Below are 15,606 nucleotides of genomic sequence, written 5' to 3'. Positions count from 1 at the left end.
ATGTGACCTTGGCTCTTAACAGAATTTCAGTCGATGAAAGAAGACAGTTGCTGACACATAAATAGCTGATATATTTTAACCTGTTAACTAATGTGAAGACACTCCAAAACATCTTTCACATGGGTCCCAAATCCCATGACACCACCCTGTAAGGAATTTTCATTCCCAGGGGAAGCTCCAAGACTATCGTCCATCTTCAAGCAAGGTATATGGAAGTACCTGTTCCTGACCCTAAAATGGGGTGTGAAACATACTAAGAACATGTAACAACTCTAATCCTTAGTAGTTTTTAAATCGTGTGTGCTATCATTTTATGTCTATGAACAAGCTTGTATCTTTTCATTTAGTTTATGTAATGAAGACAGTAAAAGATGATTGTGAACAGATGAAACTATGGTCTCATAGTTTCTATCCTGACTGAAACAATACAAGGGGTGGATATAATCTTTCATCTCTTCCTCAGGGGCATTCTTCTGAGACCATGCTGTTAGACCTGTGTAATCTCTATCAGGCCCCGATGTTGAGGAGTTATGTCAGCTCTAGTACCTAGGGTCACTCGGGCATGTGAGGAATCACATCTTTGAGCAAAGGGCTGGAAGCATCCTAGGAAATTCCTCACAGGACCAGTGTGTGAGGCCTACAACTTCCATCTCACTTGATTTTTTAAAAATCAAAGCAGTGATTCTTTCCTAAAAGTCTATAAACTCCACAAAGATAGGGATGGTGGCTCTCTTCTTTCCTAATACACTGATGCTCAACATATGCTTGAGGAATGAACAAATATTCAATCACTGCACCTTTGCCAACTAATACGATGGATGTTTCATTTATGTTAACTGCCACAACTGCCTCAGCAACACATGAGGTAAGATTTACTAGCTGTTCCAGTTTTACAGATGGGGGAGCAGAGTCAGAGAGGTTAAAGCTACTTTGTTGAGTAAAAACATACACAGCTTATAAGAAGGAAAGTTAGGATTTAAAACTAGATCTTCCTAACTCCAAAGACAGACTGTTTGATGGCATCCAGATATTTAGAGGCTGATTTTGATCCTCTAGAAATAAGGAGGCAACGAAGATTCCTTTGGGGAAAAATATGGTAAAAATAACCGAAAAGAGAATGGAAAAGAAAGGTCATACAGGTGAGAAAATCAAGGAGGAAGAAATTACAGTCACAACAGAATGAAGCAAAAAGAGAATGGGTGAGGGAAGCAGAAATGGAAAGGGGCAAGGCAGATAAACACAGTAAAGTATTTTATAATTCAAAATCAATAGGGAAGTTATTTAACCCGATGTCCTAGTTTATTCCTCAGTAATGCCAACAAATACAGAGGTGATGTGAGAATGAAATATGATAATCTCTGGAAAGTGCCTACCATGGTGCTTAATACAAAGCAACAACTTATTCAATATTGGCTATTATTACAGTGATAAACATCCAGATATGCAATTTGAGGCAACAGTCTTTCCCTTCCCAACCCTCCATTTTCTCATTTGTAAATGCAACAGATAGGTTACAGAGTTTCTAAATTCCTTTCCAGCCAATAACAATCTATGATTTTATGTTTGAAAATGTACTACATTTTTGCAAATGTGATGAATGATTTATTGAAATGTTGAAGTAAAGGTCCAAGTAGCAATAGCTTATGAGTAGTTGGAAACATCTCTACTTTATATAGCAAATCTAAAGTACAAAAACATATTCATACACAAACATACAGGCACACAGAATTAAACACAGTAAAAAAAAACACAACCTGTTGAAAGTTCAAAGGAAGGTGAATAAAAAAGTTTTTGACAATTTGTTACAAATAGGAAAGAGCACTTGAATATGTATTCACTGAAGACTCTTTGTAGTCTCCTTATTTTTTACATGTTTTCCCATTACTTTTTTAGGCACTTTTCCATGTTGCTGTTATGTAGTTGAATGAATACCACCACTTTATTATTATATATTTTCCAAAATTACCACTTACCTTTTCTCTCCCTTTATCATGATTCTACCAGATAGAAAAGGGTTCCCCCATAATGTTGCAGATATAGGCCCTTTAACAGGTTATAATGCTAAGCAAAGCAGTTCTATATAAACATTCAGTAATTTTGGAAATCATTTCTATATGATGAAGTAGGAACGATACACTTTCAAGAATAAAACAAATAATGGTTGAGAAACAATTTTAAAACAAGAGAAAATGGCAGCTCTAACCTCAATTGTCTGTTTCCATGCAGATATGTGGTAACATTATTAGATGGCGAAGTTGCCATAACTTCTAAAAGAGCCTGAGTCATCTTGGTTATGAAAGAGAGTGACACTCCTAAGAGCTTCATCACCTCCAGCCCTTGGATACTAAAGCACTTACTCATTTGTCCCAGTTAAATGCCATTTTAAGTTCAAATTAGAAAGCTTCTTTCGGGTGGTAATGACAGTTTAAAATGAACAACGTGGGTGTTGGGGGGAAGCCTCTTTTAAGCATGTGCCATGTCTCCCCCTTACATCTCCAGTCGAGTTTTACTACAATCAGTGCTTCCTTACTCTGTATCAGTACCCAGGTCATTAAACAGTTTATGAGCTGCAGACCACCCCTTCCCCACCTCCCTCCATCGCTACATCACTGGTGTTCAGGATTCGGGAACAGTGTATATAAACACTGAAGCCATGTGCGCCTGACTACACGGGAGGCGTCAGGATGACCTGGATCTCCTAGGGAAGAGGGAACTCCCTGGCGCCAACCTTAACATCACCAAGCCAGCTGTTTTTCACGTGTGAGCTCCTATTTGATCCCTTGGCTATCTTCTAAAAGAACTGTACGAAAGCACTTTATACAAAAGACCCTGAGAATTTTGTGCAACTTCAAGATACTTGAAAAAATGCATGACATCAACATTTTTATTTTATTTTATATTCATAAACAGAGACTTTGCTGTTTGTTTAATTAACCGTTTCGACCAATAGGACTTATTAACTCATGTATCAAAATCCAAAACACACACACATACACTCAGCAGTCATGGAAAGGGGACAAACAGCCTCAAATTTCCACACTGCTTCTTGTACGTATATTTCACATTCAGTCTACACTTTTGGTATTTTATAACACAGAAACAATTCCCACTAAGTCATATTTACAAAGACAGTCCATCCATTGAATAAATCCATTTTTATCGAATAAATCCATTTTTATCGCATGCTGGCCACTTCAAGTGAAACTATACTCAAATGAAAGTTATATTTAAATCCATTTCTTAGTAGAAATGCAGTAACTTAATAGCCTTTATCAAACTCTGACTACTTTCAGCTTATAACCACATGTGACTTACTATCCAACAAAGGTATAAGAGGAGAAAATATTAATGTTCCAATACAGGATAAGATGATTCTCGCGAAAGCCAAAGAGGGTTCAGACACGGCCCTGCTCTTAGTAGGAAGGTGTACTCATAAGTAATTTCACACAGACTTGGACTATTTGGGCCTCAGCTGATTAAGATAAATATGTCACCTTCCGAGCAAAACACTGAAAAGCAAGCAAATAAAACAAGCAAATGAAAAGAATGTTTTAAAGTCTAGAATCTATTTCCACCATACCTTAATTCAATGCGTTAGAAATGCACAGCATCTTATAACCGATAAACACTACATAAGCTATATCTTTCCAAATCCGGAAGGAACCTTTACTCAGCATCAGAGATGAAAAAAAGTCCATCCTTAGGTTTCACTGTGGTTAGATGAGTCACTCTTTTGGGAATTTCTTCCAAACGAGAACAAACTCGGATGTTAAACAGTTAAATTTATTTAAATAAATTTAATACTGATTAAATCAATAATAAATTGATTTCTCAGCTTCATGTGTAAATAATAGATTTGGACAGATAATCTCTCAGTTATTACAGATCTAAATTTCTCTTATACCAAATGCTACTTAAAACAAAATAAATTTGTTGCTTGGTTTTCTCTTGGAAAAAGAACTTTTCTTTTTCGTAAGTTAAATTCCTTTCCTTTATAATAGTATAGCTTTTCAAAGATTCTTGTCTTTCCTCTTTTTAGAAAGGTGGTATATTAAAAAAATGTATATATTCTATGAAAGAAGAGTTTAAATAAGCCAACTTTTTAATTAACCACAAGTTTATTTTTCAATGATTTAATTTCAATTCTTTGTAGGCAAGAAGGGTTCCATTTTTGGATAATCAATTATGACATCTATCTAAAATGCAATATAAAAATAACTCAGAATTTACTCATATTTTAAATATTCCAACCAGTCACCTTACAATTTACAATGAAAAGCACAAGGAAACATAACCAGATACACAGGATTAGACATTTAAATTCTTGGTATTTTTTTTTTTAACTCAAGACTTTTTTTCTATTGATAAATACAAATGAAAAACTCTTAAAATCCATCTGGGATAGGAAACAATTCCCTGAGTATGGCTACCTAAAAAAAATTTTTTTTTCAACCCCAAGTCTTGATGTGGAATTAAAAATGGAAGAGGGCTGAGGGAGGTGTGGTGATGAGGAGCTGAAAGGTGGGGGGGAGGGAGGGAGGGGAAAGGTGGGTGTAGGGTGGGAATCGGAGGGTGACCAAATAATCCCTTTCTTGAGTGTTCTGTGGTCAGAGTGTCTAGCTCAGCAAGTCAGATTATGAATTTTCTTGCATCTGAAGATGCTTACAAATATGAAAACACACTTTTTAAAAAAGGCTTTTGTGAGACTGGGCAGCAGGCATGTGCACTCAGTCACAGTGGCACCGTAATTACAACCAGAACCAAGGCACAATCTGCCCACATTCTCCAAAATCACAAAAAAGTTTGGCATCGCTGGCTGCAGGAGTTCAAAAAAAGACCGATCCTATATTAAGGTACAGCCTTTGAGGCTTTGGTAGAAAAACTGCTTATTGGGTGGGTGAAGCCTGACCTAGACACCTTGATCTTTGGTTCATGACCCTGTCAGAGCCAGACAAGGGCTCCGGGGCTATGAATTAAACTGTTTGATTCCTCCGCCCACAGAGACACAAAGCCCCGCACTCTCTCAGCTGTTACGTAAGAGTCTCTGGAATCCCAGGATGGTGTTTGTAAATAGCGCCGCCACGCTCAGGGCACCACGTGTCAAATGTTGATGTGACCGCGTGTAATCAGAAGGCGAGAAAGAATCAACAAGCTCCAAAGAGAAACCTCCCACTTCTCGCTCTAATTTTAAGAACTATCGGACACTTTACTTGCAGAAAATGATTTCTTGTTCTGTTATGAAGTACACAGTAAAACAAACAAAAAGCTAATAACTACCCAAACTAATTAGAGAGTGTCTAAAAGCAATCCTTTTAATGCAAAAAATCATGGAAGGTTATAAAAGAGCTGAGAGAATTTTATAGCCAATGGCAAATATAAAAATCCTATAACTTCAAAGTAAGTGACTTCAAACAAAAATGGAAAAAGTGCTGAAAGAACAAAGAGATTAAAAAGTAAATTACTAGGAACAAGACAGCATATTAGGGGTGGAATCTGGGTGTGATGTCATAGCATTATTTTCAGGTTTTGGTGGTTTGCTTTGGAAGCAGCACAACTAATAATTAAGGCAATTTTAATGGGTGCCCTCATTTCTTAATGCAGACATGGAAGAAAAACACAAGGGAAATAATTCAGAGATAGATCATGTTATCTGCTCTGGAGTTCACTATCATTATTTAAGTCTGTTTTCTTCTATATTGCAAGACAAAACCTATATACCAATTTGAGGAAACTATAATTTAAAAAAACACCTTGAGAGTTGCGTGAATAGTTCCCATTAAAGTATAATCTGGACATAGAAACTAGATTTAATACTTTATCAAGGAATTAAGTGACTTAGTAAGACAGGTTATAGCAACAGCTAAAGAGACATAACAGTAATTAAAATTATCATTATTTTGCAGCATCCACATAACTGTGAAATTCTCTAAATAATAAAAGTAGCAAATAAAAAATATCAATACTATCTATGGCATCCCTGAATGGGAGATCTCTTGTGTCTATGCCTGATCATAGATAATTCTGCTCTCTGATGAGAGCAGGCCATTTGGCAAAAATTTACAGCCCTATGTTTTTCTTTTAAATATATTGTATCTTCTGCAGTAATTATTTATAAAAAGCAAAGCTAGAAATATAAACAACAAATCAAAATATTCCATTTTCTATATATCTAATTTGTTTGAAAAAAATTATAACTTTAGAAGTGCATTTAAAAAGCAGAGATGGAATACTACACTCAAACCCAGTGGAATCCTTTTTGAATATGTGAAATACTTGTATAAAAATCTATTGTCAGCTGAGGTTATTCACAAAGTGTTAAGAGAAACAAGAATGGGTACATACAAGTAAGCTACTCATTTCTCCCATAAGGAGGACCAGACCTATAGTCTATCTATTGCATTCTATTATAATTAGTATGTCAATTTCTTGATGGTTTAAAGGTTCTAACATGGGTGTCTAACTTATGCCTGTCCCAAATATACAACAAACCTATAAGTAAGTGCCATAATCATACTCTTAAAAAGTCAAATTCTGGACCATTCCCACAGCTCTTCCTTGAAAAAGTAATGATCACAGTAACTATGAAGCCAAGACATTTCCTTATTGAGCAGAATAACATATATACACTATTAAGGCAGAATGCTCCCAAATCATTGAATCTCCCGCACCCCAGTCATCACTCGTGGCCCCAAGCTATGGGATCCAATTGGCAGCAATCCAACATTCTCATCAGAATAAGGGAGATAAGCACTGCTCAACCAGAAGAATGTCTGGTATCTAGAATTACATCAAGTTAGAAATTCAAATAAACCAACCCCAAGTAATTCACCCTGTGTGTCCAAAATTAAAAGTCCTAATTTCATAGGCAGTAGTCCTAAAAATCTGTACTCATTTTACCATTAATAAGTCTTTAAAAATAATTAATTTGTTAAAAAAAGCCTGTACAAATGCTGTTGGTATTTGTAAAGACTGTGGCCATGTGTAGCAAAACATGGGGAACATCCACATTCTGACCCTAACTTTTTCTCACTTTGTCTTGGTATCACAAAGACTGCTGCAGAGCAATTTCTTTCTCAACCTTATTTTACATCCACAATGTACTACAGTATCAGTACACAGAAAGGGAATTCTTTGCCTAAACCCAATGAAGTGTTTTGTCATTTTAATTTTTAAAATGGGTAGATGATAATAAGTGGAGATATAAACAGTTAAGATCAAAATTTGGAAGTCGACTCTATGTATCCTCTAGTGCCATTCTGTTTTCACAAAGACGAGACACGTTAATGCAAAAAAAAGAATCATCTAGGATTTGTCCTTGTTTCTAGATGAAACCACACACTTGGCAGCAGTATAAAGAATGGCAACTTTTATAGACATTCCTTTTAACATCTGGGTTACATCTCCTGAATTAATTGGAAAATGGCTAAGTAACTGAATATATCTGAGAAAGGCTCTTGCAATTATACATTAAGCCCTGTTCACCAAGTCACCTAACCTATCACCTGTCAAATGAATCATCTCAGAGAAATCCTAAAGGCTCCCGTTCACCACTAAAACACAATGGTAAACTTTTGTGTAATTAAGTATCCTCATCCATGAGAGAGATGCAACTACACAGAACTGGCTGGCATCATATTTCTAGAATAATATGCTTGGCCTCATACAGTCCATTCAAACTACCTACATTTCTTTGGCACGAGACATGAGATACTTTCTGAAAGCCACTTATCGTGTCCAAGCTATGCATTTTTATAACAACTTCATCAATATCATTAACATAAAATAAATCTTTAAAGTGTGCATTACAGTGCATTTTAGAGTTGTGCAATCATTACTCCCTAGTTATAGAACATTTTCATCACCCCTAAAAGAAGCCCCATACTGATCAGCAGTCAGTCCCTCTTTCCCCTATCCCAAGCCCCGAGCAATGACTCATCTACCTTTGGTCTCTTTAAATTTGCCTATTTTGGACAGTTCATATCAGTAGACTCATACTACATGTGGCCTTTTCTTACTTCTTTCTTTCAAGGTTCACCTATGTTATAACATTTATTCCTTCTTATTGCTGAATAACATTCCACTGTGTGAATATACCACAGTTTATTTGAGTTGATGGACATTTGGGTCGTTCCAATTTTTGATAATTATAAATAATGCTGTTATGAATATTTGAATAGAAGCTTTTGTACAGACAACTGTATGCATTTTAAGTCTCCTTTTATGAACTCCCCGATGTAGTCTACATTACAGCTACACTTTTATTATTAATAGGAATGAGATAGTAGAGCACAGTGGCTACAAGACTGAGCTCTAGAGACAGGCTGCCTAAATTCAAATCTTAGCTAAGCCACGTACTGCCTGTATGAACCTGGGCAAGTTATTTAACCTCACTGTGCTTCAGTTTTCTCACCTGAGATGTGGATAATAATAATAACACCTACCACTAGAGTCCTGATGAGACTTAAAGGATGTAACTTACAATATCATAAGTCATTAACACAATTTAAAATATTTAGAACACAAAGGCATTTTATGCAAAAAACATTTAAGTAAACAAACGTATTCTGAGGCACATTTTGATGAGGTGTGGTAGTACAATCACGTAATTGATGGAATAGATCTGTGTTAAACTTTTCTCTTTTCAGGGAAATAGTTAAAAACACCTGACCATGTCATGTGATAGAATGGTATAGAATTAATATACGCATACACACGTAAAAGTTAAAATGAGGGAAATCTAAATAAGATTGGGAGATAATATCAATGCCAGGATCCTTTTTGTGATATTATACTACAGTTTTGCAAAATGTTACCACTGGGATAAATTAGGCAGAATGTGCATGCCCAATTAGTATTATTTCATACAATTACATATATCTCTGCAAATATCTCAATAAAATTTTAAAGAATATGTAATCCCAGTATTAATTTACTAAAAGTCATTAAACTGTATCTTGTCAATGGACAACTTTTATGAGACGATCACCATAGACTTTAGAAGTTACAGTTAGGGAAAAAGCATCACCATTACCACCATCATCATCATCACCAAGACCTTTCACATGAGGACTGAGGATACATTACTCATTTTCTAATGAAATATTATTTTTTTTGCTAGTTCTAGGTCAATTCATTAAATATTTTTCCAGTTTTTATTGAGATGCAATTGACATATAACACTGTGTAAGTTTAAGGTGTACTATGGGAAATGATTACCACAATAAAGTTAGTAAATATATCCATCACCTCACATAGTTATAATTTTTGTGTATATGCATGAGGTGAGAACTTTTAAGATCTATTCTCTGTCAGGGCACATGCCCAGGTTTCAGGCTGATCCCCAGTAGGGGGCGTGCAGGAGGCAGCCGATCAATGACTCCACTGATGTTTCTATCTCCCTCTCTCTCCTTCTCCCTTCCTCTCTCTGAAATCAAGGCATATTTTTTTAAAAATCTCTCTTAGCAACTTTTATTTTATTTTTTAAATATATCTTTGATTTCAGAGAGAGGAAAGGAGAGGGAGAGAGAGATAGAAACATCAATGATGAGTCACTGATTTGCTGCCTCCTGCAGGCCCTTGACTGGGAATCGAGCCCGCAACCCAGGCATGTGCCCTGACCAGGAACTGAACTCCAATCACCTGGATCCTAGGTCGATGCTCAACCGCTGAACCATGCCCGGCCGGGCTCTTAGCAAGTTTTAAATATACAATACTGTCTTTTTAACTCTAGCGACCATGTTATACATTATATCCCGTAATTTATTCATCTTACAAATGGAAGTCTGTACCCTTTGACCACCTTTATACCACTCCCCAACCCCCTCCCATTCATTAAATCTTGACTGAGTAGGATACCATTAGGTTCTATTAGGGAATGAAAAGACAGAAATCAGATTTAATACTCTATCTCAATAGATACAAATCTGATTTAAAAGAAATGCTTATAGTATTTTCAGTGAAGCAACCACTTTGTTTTATGTCCTAACCTGTCTTTCAAAAACACTTCATCCCAATTTATTCATCTCTTAACTTGTCAGATCAAATATGGAGTTTGATTTCAAGTCAGTTTGAGTAACAACCCTTAATAAGTATAAAATACTGAGTTCTAAATTCTTAAGACTGCAGATAGATTGACATTATCACTGAATTTATTTTTAAATAAAATATTGAAAATCCACCTACTATCTATTTCTACTTCTTGAAGCCTGGCACATTTAACTGCATTTCATGAAAAGTTGAGAAAGCATCCACCAAAGCTGAAAAAATTTTCTATTTTGGAATGGGCAACCAAAATTCATTTTATTGAGAAAAGATTATAGATCTATCTTAAGTCAGTGATTTTCAGCAACATAAAATGTGGGATCAGAATAATGCTGGAAATAAGTAGATAGATATAATTACTTTTGGCTTGCAGTCACAATGATTCAAGGGCTCACTTTACCCTCTCCCCTTATGAAACTCTTCTCTCCTACTTACTATATACCAAACCAACAGATGTTCTTGATAACCTCCTAAAATAATGTCACAGTATTCACTGAGCTTTTGCAGTGAGTCAAAACAGAAATTGGAGACCTAGACCAAGGAAATAAATGTATAGTTGGCAAAATCATTTGCAGTAGTGTTCTTCAACACAGCTTCCAAGATAACCACCAGCTCTACTTGGCAACCCGAGTCTCCCACAGTTAAGACTCCCATTGTAAAGTTGGCTTGTGAAGTATTTTCCTGCTACTGGCTTTGGTGCCATTACTACTCTTAAGAACTACTGTGCAATGGTGGCGTAATAGTTGAGGAAAAAGTTTTTTGATGAACCAACCCTGTCCGCTGGTCCAGAGTTTTACCCTGTCCTCATGATAGGAAATGATTATAGTACAACAGTCTATATGGTTGTTTATAAAACAAAGAAAACTCCCAGCAACAGCTGAACTTGTGGTAGAAGCAATTAGAGCATAAAAAAGGCAGAATTAATATTTCTAAGTATTAGACATTCTAGAATGTCAAACATCCATAGCTTTTGAAGACATTTTATTTCAAGGTAATTTCATAAGAACTCATAAGAATTTACCAATTTGGATTTGGGGCAGGAAGCAAACTAGAGTTTCTGCCTAGGTGTGTCTGTGAATGAATCATAAGAAGGGCTTTTTAATGAGGTCAGCAAGTAAGGAAATACATTTCAATGGTGACATTTGGCTTACAACATTGTGTATGGGTGGAGCCTTGGAGAGATTGATAGAGAAATTCTAACTTCAGCAAGTGAAACCAAAACATTAACTCCAGTTTTTATTACCTAATACAAGTCCAGGGCCCAAACAGGACTTTGGAAGTCTGCCACAAGTTCTCAGCAGGTGCATTTCACTTGTTCTGGAAGTGATGTTGACCTGCCTATGTCTAGGCCTATGGGCCACTGCATCAAAATCAGAGCAATCCCTCTGGCTCCTGGCATGGACCAGCACAATGCCAGATCTAACTAAAGCCTTAAGAAAAGAGGTGTTTGGTAAATGTGTGAATTCAAACAAAGCAAGGGACAGCACTGATTCTGAGTTAATTTCTCATTAACCATTAGTTCGATTAAAAAAAAATTAAGTGAAACAATACTGTAGTTTAAGAAAAACTACCTATCTTGTGGTTGTCTGCTATCACTCCCCTAAAATTCAATTACCCAAGACAGTTCTATGAATGAAATTTTTGGATCATCCAAGTGGTACTAACTCTCACAAATATGGTAAATGAAGAACTTATTTCATACTGATTCTTGTCATTTGTCTTTTCTAATAAATGAAAAGATGGTACTTTTGTTCAGCTTGGTGAATAATGGGCACATCTCCTTATAACCACTGAAGCTCTCATAAAACATTAATTAGCATCAATTTTCAGCATGCAAATAGGATGCATAAAATAACAAAAGAGTCTAAATTTGACAATAGGAAAGAACAAGATTTCATGGTCACAATCAAAATTACTAACCAATACAGGTAGTCTGACTTATCAATGTGAATGGAAAATACTATATGTATTATTATTTGAATAGCTTGAAGACAGTATATACCACAACATTTGAAAAGTCTCCCCAAAGTAGTTAGATACTAGACTGTTAGCAAAAGAAATTGTTTATTTTAAATTGTGAACCGCTGAAATAATTAACTATAGTTTTCTCAACAAAGAGTAAGCATTTATGCTAAATTCCTGTTTTTTTCTTTAATGTTTTATGAGAAATAACTAACCAAATGAGCTATTTCTATTCCGCAGAGATGAGTAATACTTCTCCAATTCATGTGAAATAACCTCTAGTATCAATGATGAAAGTACACTTAACTGCTTTTCCAGAGATCAAAATAGAAAGAGTTACCAAGTGAACTACTGAGGACAAGTGGTTTCAGAAATCTTACTTATGGAGTGATGTCTAATACTGTGCTTTTTCTTCTGTCCATCTTTCAACCATGTACATGCCTTATAAAGTTAAGCTTGACTTTCCAATCCTTCACCTAACACCTCTCTGCTTAATAACATTAAAAAGATCAATACTTACTGGGTTGAACTTTATATTCTTTTTCAAACCTATTATCAAACACACGTGCAAACATGTAAAAGAATATAACTCCCCTCCAGTATTTCAACTTTCCATTAAAATGCAAATATAATGATTTCATTAGGCAACAAGAACTCATAACCTTACACCCAACAAAATCCATATCTTTTCCTTAATACATCTCGACTTCCCCAAAGATACAATCTTACTCTTATTATATATAGATCACTTGTGGATGATGATGATGTTTTTGAATTTGGACCTGGCATTATTAACCCTGATCGGAGAGGGGAAATTACAACGTGTGGTTTGAGATTTTACATTCATGGATGTATCCAACTCCCTGGACAAACAAATATAAAAAAAAAACGCATCTCTCTAAATTTTAAGCAAACAGCTGGAAAACAACCCTTCTTTCAGTTCCTAAACACGACATGAAGAGGGTGGAAATCACTCAGTGCAATTAAAAGTATGGCATGAAGGCAACAGCCAGCAAATAACATAGCCTTCCCGGCGGGAGTCTACCCAGCTACCCAGGCCCCACACTTTATTTTTGCCATAGGTAGAAAACTCTCCATAGAAACTCTGTTAGCTTAATAACACTAGACAAACAGTCCCAGTGAAAAGATTCATCCAGATTCCGGGGGGGGGGGGGGGGGGGCAGGGAGAGAAAAGACACATAGAGAAAGGCAGAGAGATTAAAAACCCAAGGAAAGAGAGCAGCCAGGAGAGAGAGAGAGAAATTTGGCCGGGACTGTTAACAATCTGCCCTCCGCGTCTCCGCGGCTGGGCTGGGATTGGGTTTCACGTCTCCGGGCGCCCCTGACCTTGCCGTCTTCCAACTCCGCACGCCCCCCCCCGCCGCCCCCTCCCCGGCCTGCGCCCGCCTTTGTGTCTGCCTGTCACTTACCGGGGGCGCCCGGCGCAGCGGCTTCTGCAGGAGCACAAAGCCGGGGCACAGATTTGCCCACCGAGTCTCGCGCACGCACGCCCGGGGCTGCGGGGCGCAGCCCATCGCGGAGCGGCTGCGTCTCGAGAAAGTGGGCTCCGGGCTTGTTCGGGGGCCCGGAGAAACTCCGCGCTCCCTCCGCTCTCCCTCGGCGCCACGGAGCAAAACGCGCGGACTTAACGGGGGGAAACACACACAACCCCACTTAGCGTACTCCGCTCTCACGCCCTGTGACATTCGCCCCGGTGCCCCCCAAAACGGGGACGCGGGCGGAGGAGAGGCGAATGCGGAGCCGGAGCCGGAGCGACAGGCGATCAAAGGGTCGAGAGCCCCCGTCAGGGCTCTTTCCGGGGTGGGTTCGGGCAGACCAGAGGCTCGACAGACTCACACGAAGGAGGGGGGGCGGGGGGACGAGAGGGGAACGCAGCGGCCCCCCAAAGCTGAACTCGTTTAGGAAGGAAAGCCGAGAAAAATCACTTTCCCGGGGATAAAAGGCCGGGAGGCCGGCTGCTGGGAGCCACAAAGGTAACTTTTCCGGGTTCGGGGCGGGCGAGCGGCGGCGCGGAGAGGAGAGCGCAGGGCGCAGGTTTAAAGGGGGGTGGGGGGAATTAAAACTATATTTGTCAGCCATGTTGAAGAGGCTCCAGTAATTTGTGCGGCTTCCCTCTTCCCTCTCGGCGCGTGCGGGTGACACGGCGGGGCGTGCGCCCCCGGCCCCGGGAGCCCGAGGGGGAGCGGCGGGGAGAGGAAGGGGAGAGTTTCGCGGCAAAAGGCAAGCGCTCTGACCTCGTTCTCGTCCCGCAGCCTGGCAGCGACGCGGCGGTGCAGTCGGGTCTCCTTTCTAACAAATCCTAAAGGGCAGCCATCTTGCTTCCTTCTGCTCCTCTACGAAAGCAGCCTAGCCTCCGCATCAATATTCATAAGGCAGTTTGACGTCTGTTCTCATCACTCGGCGGGGCTGGCGTCTCGGGGCGGCCGCGCCGAGGGGGCGGACGTGACTCGCATGCCAGCCGGGCCTGGGCGCGCGGCGCGGGCGGGGAGGCGGCGGCCCGAGCTCTCCTCCTCCGCCGCCTCTCCAACGCCGCCGCGCCGCCGCCGCCGCCTCCGCCTCCTCCTGCGTCCGGATTCCGCCTCCTCCGCCCGGCCTCCGCCGCGCCCTGGGGCTCTCTGTCCCGGCTCCCAGGGACTCGGCCCCTAGCCGGCGCGTCCCGCACCAAGGCCGCCGCACCCGGGGCCGGACACTGGGGCGCGCGCTCCGGCCGGGCTGCCCTCGCGCTGTGCGGCGAGCGGCGGGGGGAGCGGCGCGCCGGGCCGAGCGCGGGGTGAGGGCGGGCGCGGGGGAAGGTCCAGTCCCGCCCCGCCACCCTCCTCCCCCCCCACCCCCCCGCCCCGGGCGCAGCGGCCAGACCCGGGGGCACCCAGGGATCCTCGGACGCTGCTCCACCCCGGCTGAAGGCGCGGGACAGGCGCGCAAGGGGGAGGTGGTGGCGTGGGTGCCTGGCACCAGGATGCGGGACCCTAGGTTAACCTTTTAAACTTTTTGTCGCTACCTCACTCCACCCCCCCTCCGCCCCCTCGGAGGTATCTGCGCAACCCTCGCCCCCTCCCGCACTCGCCCACCTCGGCCCCGCACCCTCGCACTACCCCCGGCGTCCGCCGCCTCGCGGGCATCCCAGCACATGCTCCGCGCGCGCCCGCCCCGTCCCGCGAAGGCCCGCACCCCCATCCCCTGGTCGGTGCTCGGCCCCCCGCCGCCACTCCCGGGCTTTGGCATCCCCTCGGCCCTGTCACTTTAATCTCGCCGAGCAGCAGCCCTCCCCCCATGCGGCCGAGGGCCTGCCCTTAGTGCTCTAGGGGCCTGTAGTTTTAGAGACTCGACAAATTAGGAAACCGCCCGAGTCCCGCGGCTCCCCGCCCCGGCCCACCTTCTGTTTACTTTGCCACGTGGGCTGGGAAGGAGCGGGATTCGCACAGATCCAGGAGGGATTTCTCAGGGACCCTAGATTCGGTCGTAAGAAATAAGCCTGTACGGTCAAATGCTTAAGTTTTCTCCCGTAAGCGCCTCTATTGTAAAAAAAAAAAAAAAAGTTTCCATCGCTACAGTTAAATAGCGGGGCGATCGACCCGTAAAGCA

General features: G+C 40.8%; 1 protein-coding gene across 2 annotated transcripts in view; it reads right to left on the bottom strand.

Moving 5' to 3' along the window:
- TET2 (tet methylcytosine dioxygenase 2) overlaps window positions 1-14,560 on the bottom strand; it is a 106,334-nt gene extending 91,774 nt beyond the window's left edge. Inside the window, exon 1 of one of the 2 annotated variants that reach the window (XM_081149014.1) lies at window positions 14,259-14,560. The gene's annotated coding sequence lies outside the window, so the exon portion shown is untranslated. Of the gene's footprint in view, window positions 1-13,433; window positions 13,748-14,258 lie in introns of those variants that run through there. The other variant, XM_081149015.1, reaches the window with a different exon arrangement.
- Between the last annotated feature and the right edge of the window lie 1,046 nt (window positions 14,561-15,606).

The sequence above is a fragment of the Miniopterus schreibersii genome (assembly GCF_964146895.1).
Source record: "Miniopterus schreibersii genome assembly, chromosome: 1".
Classification (NCBI taxonomy): domain Eukaryota; kingdom Metazoa; phylum Chordata; class Mammalia; order Chiroptera; family Miniopteridae; genus Miniopterus; species Miniopterus schreibersii.
This window is presented reverse-complemented; position numbering and strand designations above follow the sequence as displayed.